The 22349-nt window shown below is 41.9% G+C and overlaps 1 long non-coding RNA gene across 1 annotated transcript; it reads right to left on the reverse strand.

Annotated features, from left to right (window-relative positions):
* Positions 1-14142: 14142 nt before the first annotated feature.
* LOC149122722 (uncharacterized) lies at positions 14143-21891 on the reverse strand. Its single transcript, XR_016219376.1, has 3 exons — positions 21482-21891; positions 20864-20996; positions 14143-14245 (listed from the first exon to the last, which is right to left on the reverse strand). It is a non-coding gene; the product is annotated as an uncharacterized LOC149122722 (long non-coding RNA).
* Between the last annotated feature and the right edge of the window lie 458 nt (positions 21892-22349).

Here is a 22349-nt window from a genome sequence, read left to right on the forward strand (position 1 = left end):
TGTGGCTTAGTAAAGTCAAAAAAAATCTAAAATTTGATTTAAATTATATAATTAAAAAAGATTAAAAAAAAGATGTTCAATCTTAAGTCTCTACAGCATAAGATATACATCAATTTTCCCAGGTGCTATTTGCATTTATTAACAAAGTTTCATGTGTATAATCACTAGAGTGGCTCCAATAAGTCTTTTTATAAAAATTATTTTTTATTTTGACAGGCAGAGTGGACAGTGAGAGAGAGAGACAGACAGAAAAGTCTTCCTTTTTCTATTGGTTTACCCCCCAGTGGCTGCTGTGGCCAGTGTGCTTCGGCCGGTACACTGCGCTGATCCAAAGCAGGAGCCAGGTTCTTCCTCCAGGTCTCCCATGGAGGTGCAGGGCCCAAGCACTTGGGCCATCCTCCACTGCACTCCTGGACCATAGCAGAGAGCTGGACTGGAAGAGGAGCAACTGGGACAGAATCTGGTGCTTCCAGCAGGACTAGAACTCGGTGTGCCTGCACTGCAGCTGGAGGATTAGCCTATTGAGCCATGGCGCCTGCCTCCAATAAATCTTAACCTGGGATGCAACTAAATTTAACAAGGATACTCAATAGGAATTTTAGAAGAATTCCAAAATATGTATCAGAATAAATATAAATACTTTATTGGTACATCTCTTTTTAACTATACTATTGTCTAAATTTCCAATTGTTAGATGTACTAAAAATCCCAGAAGCAGCAGAGTTGGTCTGAAATGATGAGGAATAAAATAAAATTTTTCAGTTGCAAATTGCCTAGAGAAAATGAGAATTCGCAGATCCCAGATTAAAATAACCAAGAAGGCCCAATAAAAGAAAACTCAATGTCTTCATTAACTAACATTTGTTACCTCAGATTTATTTAACAAAAAGGTGATTATTCCAGCTATATCCCATTAGGTAGCCCAATTTTACCAGCTAAATCCACTAAAAATAAAAGCACCTCATGATATATTACTAAAATCATATTGTTATATGCCAACCACCATGTCCACTGTACCTTATACCTAATGCTAACAGATCTGATGAAAATCAATAGATAAATGATGTATCTTAACCAAGTGTGGCTAATGCATTTTGTTCAGTTTTTCCAAAAACCCCTCAGTCTAAGTTTGCCTTCATCTTGAAAAGACACTTCTGAGGTTTACAAATCAGTCCAGCTTCTTCAGGCCTCCCTCCAATGAAAGGGGCTAAAATCCATCAAAATAAACTCTAGGCACTGTCCTTGTGCTCCCAGTGACTTTTTCACTCTAGGGGCTCACAAACCTTCTAAATTCTTTAGATCACCTGTGATGTCCAATAGTTCTCAAAGACTAAGATGCAAGTAATTTCCCCTCTTGGAACCTTGTTATTAACTGTGCTGTATGAGAAATGAAGTCTCCTACACACCTTGTGCTTACGATTCTCCAAACCATGTTGTCTGCTAGGACTTTGGCCATGAATATAGGACAGCAATACCTGAACATGATTACTGAGATCTTCTTAATAAAGGATAGACTGGGGCCAGCACTGTGGTGCAGTGGTGTAATCCTTTACCTGCAGTGCTGGCACCCCATATGAGCACCAGTTCTGGTCCCCATTTCTCCTTTTCCCATCCAGCTCTCTGCAATAGCCTGGGAAAGCAGTAGAAGCTGTTCCAAGTGCTTTGGTCCCTGCCAAAATGTGGGAGACCTGGAAGCTCCTAGCTCAGATTGGCCCAGCTGCAGACATTGCAGTCATTAGGGGAGTAAATGAGCATATGGAAGACCTTTCTGTGTCTCTTCTTCTCACTCTCTGTAAGTAAACCTGTCAACTACATAAATAAATTCTTTATATATATATTTACATTTATTTATATATTTATGTATATAAATATAATAATTATAAACAGATAATATTATATAATTTATTGTATTATATATTATATATATATTATTGAGATGACTTCAATAGCCAGAGTGTGTCCAGGTTGAAGCCAGGAGCTTCTCCTCCGATGTGTGTCCCAGCAACCCAGGTACTTGGAGCATCTTTCACTGCTTTTTCAATCCATTGGTAAGGAGCTGGATCAGAAATAATTATATATTTTATATAAATAATAAATTCATATATAATAATTATATAATTATATATTTATAATAATTATATGTAATTCTATATTATGTATAGAAATATATAATATAATATATTATAATATATAAATATATATATGGTGAACCAAAATATGGTATTCTCCATTTGGCAGAAGGGACAGGCTCCAATATCTACTGTCTATGTCAGTATGTCAGTATAATGCAGGAGGTAACCCCTCTACCAAATAAGAAAAGCTATTTCAGTTCAGCTGGACATCATTCTGCTGACTGTTGACCTTATTACTGTTAGTCTGGATGCTTTCATTGGTTGCAATCCAGAGACCCAATTTTCCCATAGATATAAACATCAGCAAACACGAAAATTTGGTAAGAAAAGCTTAAACTGAGAGTTATGATTAATAACTATTTTAACAAAATTTCTCAGAACCCATCTAATCCAAACCTTGGACAATTGGGAGCTGTTGTACTTGGCCCACCCATAATCAAAATGGATTCTAAATCCTTCAACTGCAAGGAGAGTATCATAGACATTAATGCTCCAAACGGATCCAGTTCCCTGCTAATGTGTCTGGAAAAGCAGCACAGGGTGACTCAAATATTGGGGCTCCTGCACCCATGTGAGAGACCTGAAAGAAGCCCCCGGCTCCTGGTATCAGTCTGGCCTAGCCACACTCATTGCAGCCATTTGAGGAGTGAACAAACCAGGAGGAAGATCCATCTCTCCCACTCTCTCTTTCTAGTGCTGCCTTTCAAATTCATAAAAGGATCTTTAAGAAAATAGATCACTTCAATAAATTTGCCATTGCTCAGTCATGATGACTTTTACTACCTTAAGTTCTTTTTCAAAAGATTTATTTATTGGAAAGGCAGAAAGAGGAGCTGGTGGTTGTGGTGCAGATGACAAAGCTGCTGTCTGTTACATTGGCATCCTGTATGTGCACCAGTTCAAGTACCAGCTATTCCATTTCTGATCCAGCTCCTTACCAATGGACTGAAAAAGCAGGAAAAGATGGCCCAAATGCCTGGGATGCTGCCATGCACATTGGAGGAAAAGTTCCTGGCTTCAACCTGGCCACACTCTGGCTATTAAAGTCATCTCAAAAATGAATTAGGTGGTGGAAGATTTCTGTCTCTCCCTCTCTCTGTAACTCTTTCAAGTAAGTAATTAAATATTTTAATATGATAAAAAAGGCAGAGAGACACAGAGACAAAGAGAGAAGGAAAGAGAAGCAGAGAGATCTCCCATCTGCTGGTTCACTTTCTATATGGCTACAACTGTGCAGGACCAGGTTCTCAAGTCCCCATTGAGGTTGCAGTTCTCCAAATTAGATGACAGGAAAGAAAGAATTTGAGCTATTATCTATTGCTTCCTAGGGATATTAACATGAAATTGATTTGGAAGTGGAGTACCCAAAACTCAGATTAGCACTGCAATATAGGATGTGGGCATCTGTTGTGACTGCTAACAAATTGGAAATCCTAGAGGAAAAATCAACAGATTCCTGGACATACACGGTATACCAAAATTGAGTCATGAAGACACATAGAAAAGCTAAACAAATCAAAAACCAAGACAGAGATTGGATGAGTAATAAAGACCCTCCCAACAAGGAAAAGTCCAGGATCAGACAGCCTCACTATTGAATTCTACAGGACTTTTAAAGAACTAATGCTTCTCAAACTATTCAAAAGAATTGAAAGAGAGACAATCCTCTCAAACTCCTTCGATTAATCCTGCATCACCTTAATTCTTCAACTAGAAAAAGATACAGTGGAGAGAGGGAACTATAGAAAAATATCCCTGATGGGGGCCAGTGCCGTGGCACACTGGGTTGATCCTCCACGCATGGAGCCGGCATCCCATATGGGTGCCAGTTCTGGTCCCGGTTGCTCCTCTTCCAGTCCAGCTTTATGCACTGGACTGGGAGGGCAGTAGAGGATGGCCCAAGTGCCTGGGTCCCTGCACCCACTTGGGTGACAAGGGAGATGCTCCTAACTCTGGCTTCCGATTGGACCAGCACCACCTGTTGTGCCATATGGAGAATAAACAAGCAGATAAAATACTTATGTCTCTCTGCCTCTGCCTCTGTCTCTCCCTCTCTGTAACTCCACCTTTCAAAAAAATAATTCTTTTGAAAATGTCAACAAACAATAAAGGCTGGTGGAGAGGGAGAGAAAAAGGTACCCTAACCCACTGTTGGTGGGAATGAAGCTAGTACAACCATTATGGAAGGCAGTATCAAAGTTCCTCAGAAATCTGAAAACAAACATACCATATGATCCTGTCATCTGACTCCTGAGAATTTATCCACATTAAATGAAATAGAATATGCATAGTCATGAGTTATCTGTACCCTATGTTTATTACAGCTCAATTCACAATAGCTAACATGGAATCAACCCAGATGTCCATCAACTGGTGACTAGAAAAAAAATATGAGCTATATATACAGTGTAAAATACTATTCAGCCATACTTGAGAATGAAATCCCATCTTCTGTAACTAAATGGATGAACTGGAAACAAGTATGCTTCATGAAAAAAGCTAGCCCCCAAAAGACAAATACCATATGTTTTCTCTGACTGGTGGTAATTAATATATAGACAACGAAAAGTAGCATATGAGTTAAATGGACATTTTGAGATTTGAGTATTGTTCATAGCACTTTTCTGTACTCTTTGATAGAGTATACAACATATACTCATTGATATTTCTTCTACTACTTGCTGAATTCTTTATTTTGTAGAGGGTTAAAGCTTGTGATTCTAAAATAAAATCAAAGCATGCAGCTGTCAAAATTAAAAGAAAATAAAATGAGAAGGAGCAAGTTGGAAATATGAGACCAAGGGAAGATAGGATAGGATGTTATCAGTTTGCTCTTCAAACTGTATATATAAATTACATGAAATTTGTTCACTTTATATGCCTTTAAAAATATAAACTTAACACTGGAAGAAAAAGACCTGAGATCAGTGTTTTCTGGATCACCACTAATAAAATTTAGTCTTCATTTATGTCTGACCATATTTAATTTCTTATTTATTTATTTTATAAGAAAATTAACATCACCCTTCCTAACAAGTCCATCCTGCTTCATCCATATCTATCAGTTCCCACGATGCTAATAATTTCTCATGAACTTAAATCCATATCATCTTAAAGAGATGCAATGTGGGGCAGGCACTGTGGCATAGCAGATAAAGTTGCTGCCTGCAGTGCTGGCAAGCCATATGGGTGCCAGTTCAAGTCGTGGCTGCTCCACTTCTGAACCAGCTCTCTGCTATGGCCTGAGAAAGCAGTAGAAGGTGACCCAAGTTCTTGGGGCCTTGCACACATGTGAGAGACCGGAAGAAGCTCCTAGCTTCGGATCAACACAGACCAGCCATTGCAGCCAACTGGGAGTAAACCAGCAGATGGAAGACCTCTCTGTCTGTCTGTCTCTCTTTCTCTACCTCTCCTCTATTTGTGCAACTCTTTCAAATAAATAAATGAATCTTTAAGAAAAAAGCCTGATTCATGTTATTATTTATGTGTTTTTGAGGCTTTGCAGATGTTGATTACATGTGCCATGAAAAGCCATCAAAATACAAATCCTATAAGAGGCAACTCCATGTGCACTAAACTGGTAAAATCCAGTGCATGTGTTGAGAAAAACACACTAGCAATAAATTTCAAAAAGCTGTGAAATATTATAAGTGGCTGTCAAAAGCTAAAAATCTGACAATGACTCATTATCTCATTTATTTATACATAATGCTGAGAAAATCAGAAGTATTTGTTAAAACTGCTGTAATGCACTAGATTTATAATTTTTAAATGCATCTTTCCTAGATGTAATGTAGTCCTGTGCTACCTTAGAGTATCAGAAATTTAAAATGTTGGACTGGTGCTGTGGTGGAGCAGGTTAACACCCTGGCCTGAAGCTCCAGCATCCCATATGGGGGCCGGTTCAATACTCAGCTGCTCCACTTCTGATCCTGCTCTCTACTATGACCTGGGAAAGTAGTAAAAGATGGCCCAAGCCCTTGGGCCCCTGTACCCATCTGGGAGACCTGGAACTGGCTCCTGGCTCCTGGCTTCAGATCAGCACAGCTCTAGCAGTTGCAATTAGGGAGTGAACATCAGATGGAAGACCTCTTTCTTTCTCTCTGGCTCTCCTCTCTGTCTGTAACTCGACTTGTAAATAAATAAATAAATAAATCTTTAAAACAATTAAGAAATTTAAAATGTGAAAGGTTTTTAAAAAATGTATTTCTTTATTGTGAGGCAGAGTTACAGATATAGAGAGGAAGAGAAAGAGAGGTCTTCTATCGACTGGTTCACCCCTAAATGGCCAGAATGGCTGGAGCTGGGCTGATCTGAAGCCAGGTGCCAGAAGCCAGGAGTCAGCAGCTTCCTCCAGGTCTCTCACATGGGTGCAGGGGCCCAAGCACTCAGGGCATATTCCACTGTTTTCCTAGGCCTTTAGCAAAGAGCTGGATTGGAAGTGCAGGAGTAGGGACTCAAACTGGTGCCCATGTGGGATGCTGGTGCTGCAGGTGGATGCTTAATCTACTATGCCACAGAGTGGGCCCAGGGAAAGGTTTTAGGAAGACATCTTTCATGTAGACTAGGCTGCAATATTGCAAGGTAAGGTTTATCTTTAATTCCCACACATCAGTATTCATCTTTTAGCAACTATAAATACTGAATATCATACATATAGACATAAATATAGGTAACTGCAGATTTTGTTGTCATTCTTTCTAATTCTCTTTTTAATGTCTGCTAATAGGCCATCTTATGGATTATTATATTGATGTTACCTGTACATAACCATCAGGCATTTCCACTGTTGAATGTGTTTATGTGTACAGGTAGTTTTGTTTGTGTGTACATGAATGCACATTTGATGGAGATAGCACTGACAGTAATACTGTGAGAACTCCTAATGCTGATTTCAAACTTTCTGTCCTCCGCAGAGATGGCTGTCATTGAAGTAGACCACAGGGCCCCTTTGCTGTTGTGGACTGAAATGTGCCTCCCTAAAACTCAAACACTGAAGTGCTAACCACCAACATGACTCTACCTGAAGAAAGTAGTTTTAAGCAGATCAAATGATAGATGTTTCTGTCACATCAGAGAAGGGCTTCTGGAAAAATCAAGCCTATCGGGACCTTGATCTGATATGTTCAACCTCTACAACTCTGAGAAGTAAAATTCCATGATTTACATCATATTCTCTGTGGTATTTTCTTAGCAAATTAATATATCCTCATTTCTGCCAGCATTTTCTGCTGTCATCTAGAAGGTCCTCATGATTAGCAGAGAAATATAGAAACCAAATCTGTGATTTTAGATTACCAAGTATCTACTAACACAAAAAAGATATCCCAGAAACAACCTACTGGCATCCTCCAGAACCCAGAAAAAACCAGGAATGATTCAAGTTACAGGGCAGTAGAAAAAAGTGAATAATGAAAGATCACAGCAGAAGTAAATAAGGAAGGGTTTGGTTCTGTGGTGTAGTGGGTTAAAGCCTTGACCTGCTGTGCATGCATCCCATATGTTATTGCTAGAAGACCAGGTACTCCACTTCCAATCCAGCTCCCTACTAATGCACCTGGGAAATTGGTGAAAGATGGACCATGTTCTAGGGTGCTGGCACCCACATGAGAGACTTGGAAGAAGCATCTGGCCTTGCAAATAAATAAATAAATCTTAAAAAAATAGAAGCAGTGTTAGCACTGTAGGAAAACAGACACATAGTTCAATGGAAAAGAATAGGCAGCTGAAATTTACCGACTTTTCTACAGGCAACTCCTATTTAACAAAGGAAAGAAAACAAACAGGAAAAAGAAGAATCCCTTTCGCAAATGGTTTAAAGGAAAGTGATTATCCATATGTATAAGCCTGAAAATATACCCAACACCTCATACACTATGTAAAAGCAACTCAAGGTGAATTAAAAGTCTAAATATAAAACCAAAAACTAAGTAAACATATGAGAAACTGTAAAACATTAGCAGAGACAACAGTTTGCATAAGATTACAAAAGCACAAGTAACAAAAATAAAATATAGAAATTTGAGCATATCAAATTAAGATACATCTTCACAACAAAGTATTCAACAGAGTGAAGATACAATGGACAGAATGGCAGGAAACATTGAAAACTCTGATTATGACAAAAGATTGATAGCCAGAACATACATATATAGAACTGGAAAAACTCCAAACAAGAAGTAAAATGTACACGTAAGAAATGGGCAATGATCAGAATAGAGGTTTCTCAGAAGAGGAAATCTCAATGGTCAAGACATAAATGAACATGCCCAATATCACTAGCCATTAGGGAAATGCAAATCAAAACCAATAGCAGACTCCATCTGTGGGAGAAGACAATGATTGGGTTTTCATTTGTGCAACAAGTGGGTTTAGAGGACCCTGTTCACCATAAGAGGGCAGAGTCTACATGGAAGTAAAGAATCCTTAATACTTTCCTAATGGGCTTGTTGAATTCTTGACTAGTGCCTATTACCTTTGCCACAAACTTTCCAGTCTCACTACTTTCCTTCTTCTTCCTCTTCTCTGTGGCTTTCAAAAACAGTGTACCTTCTATACACGGAGGATATTTTTGTTTTGTTTTATTCCTATTGTCTCATGATGTTCCTCTAAGGAGTCACAACCCTCCAAGTATTCATTTATTTATGCAGTCTGCAGTTTTCATGGGCTACTACATGGCAAAGTACTAGGTTAAAGGAAAGGTATAGGTCAGGAACTGAGCAAAGTTCACAATGATGAAGCCATTGGGGAAATGAACCTGATGGAAGACCTCTCTCTCTCTCTCTCTATCTCTCTCTCTCTCTCTCTTTCTCTGCCTCTCCTTCTCTCTCTGTGTAGCTCTGATTTTCAAATAAATAAATAAATCTTTAAAAACTAACTAAATAAATATACTAAAAACCTGGTGGCAACACCTTTCTTTTTTTTTTATCTTTTATTTAATGAATATAAATTTCCAAAGTACGACTCATGTGTTACAATGGCTTCCCCCCCCATACCGTCCCTCCCACCCACAACCCCCCCTTCCCACTCCCTCTCCCCCTCCATTCACGTCAAGATTCATTTTCGATTATCTTAATATACAGAAGATCAGCCTAGCATACCTTAAGTAAGTATTTCAACAGTTTGCTCCCACACAGAAACATAAAGTGAAAAATAATAGATGATTTTTTTTAAACACCTTTCTATCAGAACATGTGAAGCACTCAAACACAGTTTGTCCCAGAAAGTCAGCCATAGTTTTCAAATGCACATCTACTCCATTTGTGGACATCTCTGTGTGGGGTAAGGGGCACTTATTTCTTCCCCTCTTCTTTCTTACCACTCTCACAGTTATAACTTCTATCGATGCTTCCACAGACCAGTCTCTATGAAATTGTAGAGCTAATATCCTCCCATTTCAAAAATGTCATGGGTTTAATAATAGAACCCAAAATAAGACAAGTAACTGGCCTTCTTAATTAAACAGTGTGGAATGTAAGATTCTCAGTGGATCACTGGGTAACTGTAAAGTACTGGGCAGAGAAAAAGATGTTACTTATCTGTATTTATGATGCTGTAATTCTCCACTTTATGCAAACTCAGATTAAAAGAGCTCCAGTTAGTGGGCAGCACTGTTGCATAGTGGGTAAAGCTACTGCCTGCAGTGTCAGCATCCTATATGGGTGCCGGTTGGGATCCTGGCTGCTGCACTTCCCATCCAGCTCTCTGCTGTGGCCTGGGAAAACAGTAGAAGATGGCCCAAATCCCTCATCTCCTGCACCCACCTATGAGACCTGGACAAAGCTCCTGGCTTCTGGTTGTGGATCCAAACAGCTCCAGCCATCTATCTCTGTTTCTGCCACTCTGTAACTCTGCCTTTCAATTAAATAAATAATTATTTTAAAAAACAGCTTCATCCCAGAAGAAGCTCCTGTCTACTTGCTTCAGACTGGCACAGCTACACCTGTTGCTACCATTTGGGGAGTGAACCATCCGATGGAAGACGTCTCTCTCTCTTTCTCTCTCTCTCCTCTCTCTGTGTAACTCTTTCAAATGAATAAATAAATCTTTAAAAAAGTAGTTCCAGTTATTGACAACACAGTAGACTTGCATTAATTTTAGTTCCCTTCTCACTTTGCAAAGGGATCAGTGGCAGGTCAAAACAGTTGACAGCCTTGCTAACAGGAGAAGAAATAGCTGAAGACAGAAAATGAAAAGCAGCCAAATACATCATCAAAGAAAGAGAAGTGGACCTCATCCAACACAAACCTTTAAAAGTGGATGCTCACAATTAATGAGTGAAACAGCTGCCCACTGAAATCTTATCTAGGGAGGGAAGATGTCCTAAGTTCTGTTTCTGTAAACTCCTGTCATAAATCTGTCCTAATAAATCTGTCCCCAGCATCTCTTTTACAAACATACTGGACCCACTGACCATTGGAAAAGTGGCCCTAAGTCATGTAGGCTGCCATTTAAACCCACCAATGCTGTAACAGCTAAGAAATTTGAATTTGATGCTCAATTCTCAGGAAATCATTCCAGCTGAGCCTAGGGCCATTAATAGAAACTCCTTGGATCCTCCACTGTCTCTGTGCCTGTTTGAAAGAAGGGAGTTTTCCCACCCCAGGTTTCTGGAACAGCTTCAAATTCCACATTGGAAAAGTCTGATAATTAATACTTGAGAGGGATCAATGCGCAAAGCAGCTATTCACGCTTCACACTGCTCCCCACCAGGAAGATGAGGTGCAGGATGAGAGCAGTGGGGCAGATCCTAGTCAGATCCTCCTTCCCACCCCTCTGCTGCCCCAGGCTCCATGCTGAAGGCCACCCAGCCCCACCCTGCAGGAACCAGCCCAGGAAACATCAAGAGACCAGGCCAGACTGCATTCTGAAACCACCCACAGTGGGAACCCAGCTTATTTAACTGTGGAGAGCAGGGGTCTTTCTGCCTTCTTTCCCTGTGTGTGCATGTTCCCTGAACGCTGCCCCCTCTCTCCTGTAACCACTAAATAAAGCACATTAGGGACAGTTTGGGTGAGGTTCTGCAGGAGAGAGTCCAGGCACTGGGAGCCTGGGAAGCGGAGGTGGGAGACAGAACAGACCGGGTCCCAGTCCTGACCTCAGGGGAAGCTGCCATGATCACTGGTGCCCTGGCACTCACCCTTCTCCCACACATGTCCCTGCCCCTTCCTGCATGCCAAACCTGTAGCAGAAAGTCCCTGGAATAGGTACCCATTCTTCCAGACACACAGTGAGTGAAGCGGGGAGTGCGGGGAAGAGAGTCCCTGGCACATGGGACCCACAGGAGGACAATGAAGAGGGAAGAAGCAGCAGGAGGCAGGCTCAGGGTGAGCACTCGGAAACTGCCTGGGATTGCACGTGCAGAGCAGGAGATGCAGTAAATGCCAGAGTAGGAGCAGGACAGCCCTCAGGGCTGACCCTGATCAGGGAATGAACTCCCTCTGGTCCAACTCAGACCCCCAGGGACTGGCAGTGGCATGAGCATGCTCACAGGCATTTGGAAGGCAGAATATGTCAGAGCTCCTGGGAACTTTGGGAAATGGAGTCCAGGCCGCAGCAATCCTAGAGACACCAGCTGGCCCTCGCAAAGGCTGCAGTCAGGGGTGGGTGCCCACAACCAGAGGGCCTTTGCTTTTGTTAAGTCCCTCCTTCCTTTCCTTCTCACACCAAAATCTCAGGGATCAGTTGCTGTTCCTTTCCTGAATCAAATCTGAAAGAGTGACACTCACTGCTGCTAACTGACCCCAAATCCTGGCTCCCTCATAACCTCGGTCTCTTCCAGAAAAATCTTATTTACTACTTTGGCCCTAGAAATCATAAATGACTATGATAGAATGTAACTTTTAACAGAGGTGTAGAAGGCATGGTTTAATATCCAGTTTTGAGAATACAATTTTCATTTGTGTTTTATTGATGTTTATAGTTCTTTTAAGATTTATTTATTTATTTGGAAGTCAGAGTTACAGAGAAGGAGAGGCAGAGACAGAGAGAGAGAGAGAGGTTTTCCATTTGTTGGTTCAGTCCCCAATTGGCAGCAGCACAGCACCGACTCCTTATAGTTCTTTTCAAATCATTTTACACTGTCTTTTTATTCATCTAGTACAGAGACAGAAGAATGGACACAGAGCTAACATAGCTGAGTATTCAAGGAGACAGGTTAAGGGGTTAAATGCCTTATATCATAGCATTTATACCTTAGATTAATTCTGGGGACAGTATTATCTGGAGTTTACAAAGTAGAAACTGAATGGAAAGAGCTTAGAAAAGCATGGTGTTTTTTAATATCATTAAAAAGTCTAAGTTAAAGGCCAATCAAGGGGCCAGCACTGTGAAATAGCAGGTAAAGCTACCACCAGCTTTGACATTCCATATGGGTGGAGGTTGAGTCCTGGCTACTCTGCTTTCAATCCAACTCTCTGCTATGGCCAGGGAAAGTGGTGGAAGATGGCCCAAGTCCTTGGGCAGCTGCATCTGTGTGGGAGACCCAGAAGAAGCTCCTGGCTGCTGGCATTGGAGCTGTACAGCTCCAGCAATTGTGACCAATTGGTGGGTGAACCAAAAGATGGAAGATGTTTCTCTCTCTCTCTCTCTCTCCCCTTCCTCTCTGTGTAACTGTGACTTTCAAATAAATAAATAACTGTTTTTTAGAATGTCAATCAATATATAATACCTGCTTAAAGATATTTCTTTTGTCTTGTGTCTCAGTTTTTAAAATCTGATTTATCAAATGGAAAAATGTGAAAGAGATGAAGAATACCTACAAAAATAATTTACTGTAATTATTTACTGTAATAATTTACTGTAATGATGTACTGTAATTTACAGTAATAATGTACTGTAAAGAACCACATAGGATTATAACTTGTCTAGAAAACAAAGGAGATTCAAAGTTTTTATTTTTCATGGTTATTTGTTCTTATTTTTAATATCAAGATAGTATATAAATATTATGCACTCCTAGGTATTTGTGTGTTGTTTGATATGTTTTATTTTTAATCAGAAATTCAAAGAGATAACTGAGTAACATGGAGTTCTGTGTTTCTGATTACTTCTCTCAATTAGAGATCATGGGATTAGAGGTGGTGCTAGATTAAGAATGCTTCAATCTTTATCCACTGGCTTCACACCAGCATTTACTATGTTAAACAATATTCTTGGGGTAGATGGCTCTTTCTTGCCAGACTGTAGACTTCATGGGGTCTAGAAACATATTTGCTTTGACACTAAAACTCAGCATCTTGACAGTCAGTCTTTTAGTTGAATAAATACATGATACACAAAATAAATATTTCTGCCCCTCAAGAACTGCCTAAGAGAGAAGAAAATAGAAATCAATTTGATGACTCTCAGTATTAGGTGAATATATAATTTGTCATTCTGACATAAGCTTGGTCATAAAAAGGGCATATGAATAATTACACAGAGTTGAAGTGTATGAACACTTAGGGCCAAACGGGATAAATGTTCACCCTAGCTATGTAAGGCATTCCATGTCAATAGGAGAGGAAGGAGAAAGAGGGGAGGGAGTGTAGGTGGGAAGGTGGTTACGGTGGGAAGAATCACCATGCTCATTACTTAGCAGCAAAGAGAGAATCTGTGATCATTTGTTGCTTAAGAAAGGGTGATAGGCATTATTTAATTATAATGCAGGCATCAGTGTTCTCCTGTCTCTGAAATAGGAAGTCTATAACTCAGAATTCCTTGCTGTTTCATCAAAAACAATTCAAAACAAAAACCTAATTAAGCATAAGAGGAAGTTACGCATTAGAAGTCTATTCTAAACTCTAGGAGGTTCAGGGGTTGGAAAATTCATCCAAAATCTTGCTGCAAAATGTCCCATACATTTTCCATGACCACTACCCATCAGCATAAGCTCTTTTAAAAAATATTTATTTATTTGAAAGTCAGAGTTACAGAGAGAGAGGAGAGGCACAGAGAGAGAGAGAGAGAGAGAGAGAATCTTCCATCTGCTGGTTTACTCCCCAATTGGATGCAATGGCCAGAGTGAGCTGATCCAAAGCCAGGAGCTAGGAGCTTCTTCCAGGTCTCCCATGTGGTTTCAGGGGTTCAAGGATATGGGCCATCTTCTACTGCTTTCTCAGGCCATAGCACAGCTGGATCGGAAATGGAGCAGCCGGGAATCGAACCGGTGACCATATGGGATGCTGGCACTGCAGGAGGCAGCCTTACCTGCTACACCACAGCACCAGCCCCCATAAGCCCTATCTTCTGCAGAACCAGCACCCCAGACACCAGCCACCACATGGCATCCCATGGCACACTCACCCCTGGCAATGTTCTGCAGCTCCTGCTCCTCTCCACTTTCACTGGAAGAATCTGCAACTCCTTGTTTTCATGCAAGTAATTCTGATTCAGATGATGCCCCTGACACAATTGGCTGGCAATTTCCATGGCATGTGTCCATGACCTAGCTAAATGCACAGCTGGGACATTTTAAACTTTTCACTGCCATGGTGAGACACGGACTCCATCTAATGAAGTAGGGGATTTTTCAGGGAGTCCAGAGAATCAAATATGACAAAATGACAAATCTTAACCAGAGAGTCCCGTGGTACAGATGAAGAGAACCCAAAATGTATTTTTCTATCTTTTCTTTTCTGAGTTAAGTGCCTAAAAACAAAGCCAATGAGGGTTAAACAGACCCATTCTGAAAATTCCTTAACATCTTCATTTTCATCCAAATTAATATATTGCTTGAAGAAAATAAATTTTACATAAATGAAAATGCAGTACCACAGACAAGTGTACAGAACATAGGCCCTCAGTTAGCTTCCAACCATCTGGGTCCATTAATGTGTTCTTCCAGAACCCAAGCTGCAGTACAATAGAACCACAGCCTCTGACATTCCTCCTCCACCCTGATGGATCTTGGGTTTTCCTCCCACCTCCCCTCTCCTGTGAATACATCAGTAGCAGGACAAATGGAATCCAAAGATACGATGATGTTATTTAACATGGAATAAACATAGTGTTTTAGTCAGTACAATCCTCAATACTACAATAATAATTCCGAGTTCACTGATTATGAAAGTAAGTATAAGAAATCTATTCCTAAGTAATCATAACATCGAGAGCTGAATGTAGACTTTCAGAGTGAAAGAAAGAGAGAATTGTGTAGAGATGTGTATCTCTATAATACAGATTTACCGCTGTACTTTATAGACAGTACACCATGTTTGTATTTTTTTTTGCATTCTGGCATAGTTTATTACATCCAGCTTTTCACTTTGGAAATTTTATGATTAGACACTAATATACAACAAATTTTGAATCCTTACAGACAATATAGAGCACCCTAGGCCCTCCCAAGGGCAGAAAACAGACCAAGAGCTCATAGACTGGCTGCAACTGCAAGAAGCAGATGAAGATATCGTCAGAAAGATACATATTCCTGCATTGTGGCTGCTGAGCAGTTCTGCCCTTATGGATCTCATCTCTGTTTCAGATTGTTAAAGAAAGGTACATGCTTTCTGACACTTCTAAAGATTTCACTAATGAGTGTCTAAGATATCTTCACTATGCTAAGAGCCTCAGAACAGCCCAAAGACTTGGGCCATCTTCTACTGCTTTCCCAGGCCATAGCAGAGAGCTGGATCAGAAGAGGAGCAGCTGGGACTAGAACCAGAACCCATATGGGATGCTGGCACTTCAGGACAGTGCTTTAACCCACTGTGCCACAGCACTGGCCACAACGTAGTATTTCCAATAGAAGAGTTGGTTAAGTCATTAACTCCTCTAAAATACAAGTTAAGTATTAGTTTTGAAACTCTGATTCATTCATTAGAACAAAAAATTTTCTCTTTGCTTGTGGGTATGTAAATTTTCTTCTAAGAAATTAATCATGACTTTTACATCTCAGACCCTATTATGAGTAAGTAGAGAATATTGTGGGGTCATACGCTCATTCTATCAAAGGAACATTTCTCCAATTAAAGAAAACATTATGGGCATCCCATATGGGCACTGGTTTGAGCCTTGCTGCTCCACTTCTGATCTAGCTCCTGGCTATGTCCTGGGAAAGCAGTAGAAAATGGCCCAAGTGCTTGGGCCCATGCACATGCATGGGAGACCTTGAAGCTCCTGGCTCTTGGCTTTGGATGAGCCCAGCTCCAGCTGTTGCAGCCAACTGGAAAGTGAACTAGCAGATGGAAGACTTCTCTCTCTCTATGCAACTCTGCCTTTCAAATAAATAAATCAATCTTTGGGAAAAAAAAAAGATGTCCAAGTCTTACATCAGAGTACTGGGGTTCAGTGCCTAGCTCTGGTTCCTAACTCCAGCTTCCTGCAAATACCGATCCTATAAGGCAGCACTGATGGCTCAAGTATTCAGGTTTCTGCCCACACATGGAAGATTAAGATTGAGTTCATGGGCTGGTGCCATGGCTCACTTGGTTAATCCTCTGCCTGTAGCACCAGCATCCCATTTGGGTGCCGTGTTCTAGTCCTGGTTATTCTTCTTCCAGTCCAGCTCACTGCTGTGGCCCGGAAGGGCAGTGGAGGATGGCCCAAGTGCTTGGGCTCCTGCAACTTCATGGGAGACCAGGAAGAAGCACCTGGCTCCGGGCTTTGAATTGGCATAGTGCCAGCTGTAGTGGCCATTTGGGGAATGAACCAGCAGATGGAAGACCTTTCTTTCTGTTTTTCTCACTATCTTTATCTCTACCTGTCAAATAATTAAAAAAAAATTAAGTTCACACTCCTGGCTTCAGCCTGACCCAGTTCTGGCTGTTGCAGGCATTTTGGGGAGTAAAGTAAATCAGAGTGCATTTTCATTCTCTCTCCCTCTGCCTCCCAATTAAGTAAAAAAAAATTAAAGAAACACCAACTGGACTAAAGGAAATAATATAGGTAAGTGTCCCACTTCTTTCATATGACCAACAACTAGGTACTAAAAGTTTTCAGTTTTTCCACTCACCACATCCTTTGCCCATGGCATTTAATTTCCTAGGTTTTAATTTTTCTTTTCCCTAGGTAAAATGTGACCACTTGGTGCCAGTGCTGTAACATGAGGTAAGACACTGCCTGCAATGTGGGTATCCCATATGGGTGCTAGCTGAGTCCCAGCAGCTCCCCTTCCAATCCGGCTTCCTGCTAATGGTCCCAGAAAAGCAACAGAAGATAACTGGGGCCCTGCCACCCACATGGGACACCCAGATGAAGTTCCTGTCTTCAGTCTGGCCCAGCCCAGGCCACTGCAGCCACCTGAGGAGTACACCAGCAGATAGATAATCTGTCTCTTCCACTCTGCTACATTTTCAAATACATGCATCAACCTTCCTTTACAAAATAAAAATAAAAACCACTTAATCTGTCAAAGGTATAGAATAAAAAAGCTTACAGGACTGATAAATTCAAGATCTGAAACATCTTCATGATAGAAAACAGCAAAGCAAAGAATGATACTGAGTGGGTTTTTAAAAGCATGTATTTTGGTCCCTAAATTTCTAAACCATGAACATGATTATTACATAAATATATTTATATATTTTTAAGAATTGTTTTATTTACTTGAGAAAGGTCTTCCATCTGTGGCTTCACTCCCCAACTTACTGAAAACCTGGGGCTGGGCCAGGGTAAAGCAAGGAGTAGGGACCAGTGCAATGCACAGCAGATTAACACCCTGGCCTGAAGCACTGGCATCCCATAAGGGCGCTGGTTCAAGTCCCGGCTGCTCCACTGCTGATCAAGCTTTCAGCTTATGGACTGGGAAAGCAGTAGGAGATGGCCCAAGTCCTTGTACCCCTGCACCTAAGTGGGAGACCTGGAAGAAGCTCCTGGTTCCTGGCCTCAGATCAGCACAGCTCCTGCCATTGCAACAAGTTGGGGAGTAGACCGTCAGATGGAAGACCTCCCTCCCTCTCTCTCTCTCTCTCTCTCTCTGTGTGTGTAACTCTTTCAAATAAATAAACAAATCTTTTAAAAAAAGCCAGGGGTCAGGGAAGTATCATCCAGTTCTCTCGCTTGGGTGCAGGACCCAAGGATTTGTACCATATTCTGCTGCTTTCCCAGGTATGTTAGCAGGGAGCTGGATCAGAAGTAGAACATGCAATTGGTTCCCATAGAGGATGCTAGTGCTGCAGATGTTGGTATAACCCATTTTGCCACAGTGCTGGCCCTGACAATTTTTAATTCCTAGGAATTAACAGGAAAGAAAGAAGTATGGCAGGATACATTTTTTTAAAAAAAATTATTTTATTTATTTGAAAAAGTTATATAGAGAGGTAGAGAGTGAGGTAGGGAGAGAGAGAGAGAGAGAGAGAGAGAGAGAGAGAGAGAGAGAGAGAATCTTCTGTCTGCTGGTTCACTGCCCAAATGGCTACAATGGACAGAGCTGAGCTGATCTGAAGCCAGGAGCCAGGAGCTTCTTCTGGGTCTCCCACATGAGCAAAATGGTCCTTGGGCCATCCTCTACTGTTTTCCCAGGTGCATTAGCAAGAGGCTGGACTGGAGGTGGAGCAGCTGGAACTCTACCAGCACTCATATGGGATGCCTGTATTTCAGGCCAGGGCTTTAACCTGATGTGCCACAGTGCTGGCTCCAACAGGTGACCTTTTACTCTCAATAATCTCTTCTTGGTATTGGCAGCAGTTTGTAATTTTTTGTTTATTTGCCTTCTTCTTAATCTATATTTTTAAAAAATTACAAAAGGTTCCAGCACCCTGAGAACCTCCATCACAAGGGCATACAATCAGATGTTTGTCCAGAAAAGGGTGGTGTAGATGCAAGGTGGAAAATGCAAGGTGAGTTGATTCATCTTTCTCAGGCTGTGGTTTCCATGGGCAACTTTTACAACCAACTGCCTTATTTGTTCCTCTTCCACAGAGTGGAACACATGTTAAGTCATCCTATTTAGCCAAAAGTCAGTGGCAGCACTCAAATATGTCATCAATCCAGGGCCAGCATTGTGGCACAAAGGAGTAAGTTGCCAACTGCAACAGCAGGATGCCTTATGGCACTGCTTTGAGACTCACTTCCTTCACTTCTCATCCAGCTCTTTGCTTGGAAAAGGAGCAAAGATTGCCCAAGAGTTTGGGTTCCTGCACCCACATGGGGGACTGGCTTCAGCCTGGCTCAGCCCCAGCTATTGTGGCCATCTGGAAGTGAGCCAGCAGATGAAAGATAGATCTCTCTCTCTCTCTCTCTCTTCCTTTTACCTAAACATACATTACATAAATAAATGAAAATGCATCAATATAGCAACTTGTTGAGGAAAAGTCTTCCAATTATTGCAGGTATTGTCTCAATGTATAAAAATATTCAGACACAAAAATTATAAACTGGTTTATATTTATATTTCTCAACCACATACTTTTCAGAAAAAATTGTCTGCCACTCAGCGTCAGGTATCAGTCTGAAAGCAATCATTAAAAAATCAAGTTATTTTACTAAACACAAAAACCTCTAGTATAGGCTGCATATAAACCAGTGGCTTCCATGGGTATACACAGATTGATTTTTGTTAATTTACAGGGATCACTGCACTTCCCTGGCATGGAGCTGTCTGAAGAGTTTAAACACTGATGGTTGTGGCATTATTTCTGATATTTGCTTATTATCCAGAGTGCATTTATTCAATATCTATCATGAACTCCACACTCTCTATATAAATCTATTTCAAATATGTTGATATTTATAGTACTTACACACTTACTAACTGAGCTAATCCTCCTAACTTCTCTCTGGAAAAGCTATGCCTTTGACATTGCCTTTTTTCACTCATATGGAAATGCATAATATGCTTCTGTATGGTACTTCAGAATTTATAAAAGGCTTTTCAGGTTAGATTTACATAGCATCATGTGAAAGTGGCCAAAGGACACAGTCTTCTCATTACAGAGGGGAGAGGTATGAAGTGACTCTCTGAACAGTTACTCAGATTCTGTCAGTCAGGTTCAGAATCTTATTAGGTATCAGATACACATCTAGATTTTTTTCCCTACTGTCTCTTTGTCAGAATTCCCAGCTTATGAGTGAACTTCAGTCTGAATGAATGCTAATATTCAAGGTTCTAAGTGAAAAAATTACTGAGGTTTGTATTGGTGAGGAAAGCATGTGTCTAAATGTTACTTGTATTTAATAATAAGTATTGAATCACATGAAACTGAATATAAGATTATGCAAATTTTTAAGATGAAGAGCATATATTTAAAACCGCATTCTTACATTTTGCAAATGTGTTGAAACACCTTACTGCAGCATACGTTTGGCATAGTGGTAAAGCCTTCCACATCCCAGTCAGAATGCCTAGGGCTCAAGCCCTAGCCCTGCTTCTGCTTCTGGCTTCCTGCTAACAGAACCCTGGGAGGCAGCAGCTGATGGTTCAAGTACTTGAGTCCCTGGCACCTGTGTGGAGACCCATGCTGAGTTCCTAGCTTCAGCCTGACCCAGCTCTGGTTGGTGCAGACATTTGAGGAATGAGCAATAAATGGAAGGGCTCTCTCTGCCTTGCAAATAAACAAAAATAACTATACAGACCTTTTCTTAAGGTGTCTTGCTCACTTCTAAATAATTTCCCTTTTCACAGTAAAATACCTAACTGTCCTCTTTAGTAACAGTGCATGTTTTGCTCTCCATGTTCACTCCTGAGCTCCAAGTACTGGCAGCTCACCCTAGTAAACTGACTGGTTCCAAGTTCTAGTACTCATCTCCCATATTCTTTTGGTGGGTCTACTGGAAAGAAAGGAGAGTATCTACAGTAATTAATATCTTACTGTTGCTCTTGCTGTCCACCTGCAGGCCTGAAGGATGACCACCTGAATACACACTGTGATGTTCTGGACGTAGTTTCCAAACTTCAGTCACTTTGCAGTGGAGGGACTCTGTCCTCGTCAATCACCTGAAAGCCTGCAGGAGTAGGGAGAAGCTGTGTTTGAAGAATTCACAAATACAGTGCATTGAAGCCAACCACTACCACCCCCACCACACCCCTACTTCAGGGTTCTGGCAAATCCCAAACCAGGAGTTTGGGACCAGGAGTGGTTCAGGAGGTGACCTCGACTCCTTACTCTGAACAGCTCCAAAGTGCCTGGTGCACCCAGCGGGAGCTCAGCGCCTCGACCTCCCATCCTCCTGCCCTTGCCACCAGGATGCCCAGCTCCCAGAGCCTCCAGGAGGCCTGCAGCAGACCCGCAGGTCCAGGTGCACTGGGATGTGCATCCAGAGCTAACCCAAAATACAGGCCCAGCTCAAGTGTCACCTCCCCACAAAGTCTCTGTCTCCTACTCCCTCCCAGAAGGGCACAGGCCAGCACCTGGCACTGGGAATGACCGCATTTGCGGTAAACCTGCTCTCCCATGAAGGAAGGTGCCCCTGTGGGAACCCCACTCCACCTGTGAGCAGGGCTGGGGAAGAAGGCTGAGCCAGCCTCCACCCTAGGACTGCAGCCTGGGAAAGTCCAGGGCCCCAGCACCCTTGCCGAGCATGGAGTCTCCCTAAGTGTGCTCTGAGCCAGGGCCTCAGCCGTCAGCAGCTCCCTTGCTTCCAGAATCTGCTGCAGGGCAGCTCAGGCTCAGCCAATTGGAGGGCTTCGGGCCAATCCTCGGTTCCCTGGGGCAGGACCAGCGCTGCCAGAACACCAAACGCTGGGCTGATTATAAAGGTGGTGGTCATTGGTGGGCAGCTTGTAGTTGCAGTGTGTGCGGTTGACGTGTGTGCTGTTAGGTTCTTGTCCATTTTGTACCTTGGGGCTAGAATGCAGGTGATGGCCCGAGAGTCAGGAGGGGCAGGAGAAGAAGAGACAGACCTGGTGAGTGCGACCTTCCACCTCTCCCGCCAGCTCAGGCTTGCAGCACGTGCTGCAATTGGGGAAGCAATGAAGGCCGAGTCTCAGCAGGACAACCTAGTGCACAGTGCTTATTTGCTCACTGATGCAGCATCTATGTGGACTGCATTGGCAGTCAGAAGGAAGGGTTTGGTAGGAGGGTGCTGGAGATGCACTGGGCCCTCATGCAGCTGCCTGCTGTAGGCATCCAGGGCAGCAGAGTCCTGCGGGGTCCCTAGAGATCCTGGCCATGCTGTGCCTCCATCATCCACCCTCCTGCACTGATGCTGGGGACAGTGCTTCTGCGGTTCATATCTCATTGGAGTCCATGGTCATTTTCTCATGGTGGGCTGATCTCACACCGTGACAATCATGGAACAAATCACTGTTCTGCGGCATCTGCCTCCCAGGAGCATTGCAGGTGGACAGGGGGAAAC

This window comes from Oryctolagus cuniculus, chromosome 13 (genome assembly GCF_051225735.1).
Source record: "Oryctolagus cuniculus isolate XC-2025 breed Fujian yellow rabbit chromosome 13, ASM5122573v1, whole genome shotgun sequence".
In the NCBI taxonomy this organism is placed as follows: Eukaryota; Metazoa; Chordata; class Mammalia; order Lagomorpha; family Leporidae; genus Oryctolagus; species Oryctolagus cuniculus.